The sequence below is a fragment of the Pelodiscus sinensis genome, chromosome 3 (assembly GCF_049634645.1).
Source record: "Pelodiscus sinensis isolate JC-2024 chromosome 3, ASM4963464v1, whole genome shotgun sequence".
Lineage (NCBI taxonomy): Eukaryota > Metazoa > Chordata > Testudines > Trionychidae > Pelodiscus > Pelodiscus sinensis.
In genome coordinates this window covers 63,277,440-63,280,798 of record NC_134713.1, presented here as the reverse complement: position 1 = coordinate 63,280,798, position 3,359 = coordinate 63,277,440, and positions in this window count along the sequence as shown.

Below are 3,359 nucleotides of genomic sequence, written 5' to 3'. Positions count from 1 at the left end.
TCACTGAAACCATAGGGAAGCTGGGTCTGGAATGAGAAATAAAATATTTGTCAAAAAATAGAAATGAAAAAAAATCACTGAATAAATTATCTGCAGTCATACTTGTAGACAAGAAGCCTAGCTTTGTTGCTGGATGAATAGTTTGTTTTTAGTTATTAAATAATTGATTTGAAAAAAAAAAAGAACTTCATTGACTATATTAATTGAACAGTGTTTGATCAGTTGTACTCCAATATTCCTTGTAGCTCTTTGTTGTATAGCTATTTCTCTCTCTGCTCTAAGGCAAACACACTGGTGTTTTATTGATGCCAGATATACATAATCACCCCTGTAATAACAAAAGTACCTGTTGTAACCTTCAGATGGCTTACCTCTCAGGGCTTGTGTGCTAATGAAGGCGTGTTTTATTGTGGACAGATGCTGAAATGTTATGCTAGGCTGATAGCTACATCTTGGCTCAAACACAGCACTGAGATGACTCATACATTTTACTAATTTATAAGCGCAGTGTTCCTTGAAATCCCAATCTAAAGACCATAGTCCTGCTCTCTGAAAGAGAACATAGCCTTGAAGTCAATAAAAGCAATAGGACTGTACACAGAATACAGAATCATCAGCTTGTTACTTTTGTTCTTTCACATCTTGCAAGGCTTCTTTTCCTTGTGTTTTTCAGGCGGGATTTTAGGAATTCAAGAGTCAAAGAGATATCTAAGTCAAAGAGCACTAATATGACTACAGAATATTTTGTAACAATCCGCAGCAAATAAAAAAAGGAGTTGAAAACTGATTATAGAATCATAGAACACTAAAACTTGAAGGGACCTCGAGAGGTCATCAAGTCCAGTCCCCTGTCCTCATTGCAGGACCAAGCACCATCTAGATCAGGGGTGGGGAACCGTTTTTTGGGTCGGGGCCACTGGTCCACACACAGAAGAGCCAGTTGGGCGCTGCACACAAGTGAGAAACAAAAAAAACCCAAACCCCTTACCAACATGGGCTCCCCAATGCTGGGAGGGAGCACTGAGCCTCAGGGGCTGGATCCAGGCAAGCTGGGGGCTGCATCTGGTTCCCAGGCCTTTGATTCCCCACTCCTGATCTAGATCATCCCTGACAGATGCTTGTCTAACCTGCTCTAATAATCTCCAATCATGGAGATTTCTACATTTCCCTAGGCATATTATTCCACTGCTTAACCTTCCTGACAGGACGTTTTTCCTAATGTCCAACCTGAACCTTCCATGCTGTGATGTAATGCCATTGCTTCTTGTCCTATCATCAGAGATACAGGAGAATAATTATTCTTTCTCCTCCTTGTAACACCCTTTTAGGGACTTGGAAGCTGTTATCGTATCCCTCCTCAGTCTTTTCTTTTCCAGACTAAACAAACCCAATTCTTTCAGTCTTCCATCATAGGTCATATTTTCTAGACCTTTAATCATTTTTGTTGCTCTTCTCTGGATGTTGTCTGTTTGTCCACATCTTTCCTAAATATGGTGCCCAGAACTGGACACAGAACTCCAAATGAGGCCTAATCAACACAGAGTAGCGAAGCAGAATGACTTCTTGTGTATTGCTTACTTCTCGTGTCCTATTAATATATCCCAGAATCATGTTTGCTTTTTGTGCAACAGTGTCACGCTGTTGATTCATATTTAGCTTGTGGTCCACTATGACACCAAGATCCCTTTCTGCAGTACTCCTGCCTAGACAGTCGCGTCCCATTCTGTATGTGTGAAACTGATTGCTCCTTCATAATTGGAGTACTTTGCATGTGTCCTTATTGAACTTCATCCTATTTACCTCAGACCATTTCTGCAGTTTGTCGATATAATTTTGAATTATGATCCTATCCACCAAAGCAGTTGCAACTCCTCTCACACTTTTAATGTGTACTCTCTATGCCATTATCCAAATTGTTGATGAAGATATTGAACAAAACTGGTCCCCATACTGATCCCTGAAGATCCCCACTTGTTATATCCTTCCAGAATGACTATGAATCATTGATAACTACACTCTGAGAATGGTTAACCAGCCAGTTATGCACCCAAGTTATATTAGCCCCATTTAGGTTGCATTTCCCTAGTTTATTAATGAAAAGGACATGTGAGACCATGACAAATGCCTTATTAATGTCTAGGTATACAACATCCTCCACTTCTCCCTTATCAACAAAGCTTGATATCAATAAGAAGCTATCAGATTGGTCTGACATGATTTGTTCTTTACAAATCTAAGCTGACTGTTACTTATCACCTTATTATCTTCCATCTGTGTCTATCCTGTTAAATATGGGCCAATAACATCCACCTCTTCTTCCTAGTTAGGTAGTCTGCAATAGACCCCCACCATGTTATCACCCTAATTTTCTTACCCCTTTTAATCTTACAGAGACTCTCAAAAAATCTGCCTCCTATGTTCATCTCAACCTCAGTCTAAGAGGTTTTTAATATGTATGACATTTTTAATATTTTAATATGTAAGGCAACATCTCCTCTGTTTTCCCCTTCCTGTCCTTCCTGAGCAAGCTGTATATATACCAATATTCCAGTCATGTGTATTATCCCACAAAGTCTTTGTGGTGCCAACTATGTAATAATTATGTTTATTTACTAGCATTTCAAGTTCTTCCTGCTTATTTCCCATACTTCTTGCATTTGTATACAGACACCTAAGACACTGATTTGATTTTGCCCCCCAGTTATTCCTTGTCTCTCCTTTATCCTTGCTATTACAGCCCATGTTCCCTCTATTTTCTGATCATTTCCCAGGGCTCCATGTTTTTCACTGTCCTGTGGGTTTTGATCACTTGCCTCCATCAAACCTAGTTTAAAGCCCTCCCCACTAAGTTATCCAGTCTGTATCCAAATATTTTCTTTCCCTTCCTTGATAGGTGGACCCCATATCCACTTAGTTGTGCTTCTTCCTGGAACAGCATCCCATGGTCGTGTTAAGAAAGAGCAGTAAAAAAATTCTTCCATACTCCAACCCAGATTAACCACACACATAGCATTCTTGAATTCAAAATTAGGGTATATTCAGATTCATAGTTTTGTTTGCAAAATAGCCCCTAAATGGGATCTGATCTGCACCTGTCATCAGGAACTTATGGGAGGAAAGAAGAGACTGTTAAAGGTCACATGGGCGTCAAAGAATTTCCTTTTCCAGTTGCACTGGAAAGGTGGTCGGATGGGAAATGTTTAAAACTTCCTGACCATAGGCATTTGATTTTATTTTTAACTTCTAAGTAGCTAATCTATACAAGTGTATGTGTTTGTGCTACATTTCAGGAAAGATGTGGACAAATTGGAAAAAGTCCAGAGAACAACAAAAATGATTAATGGTTTGGAAAACATGAC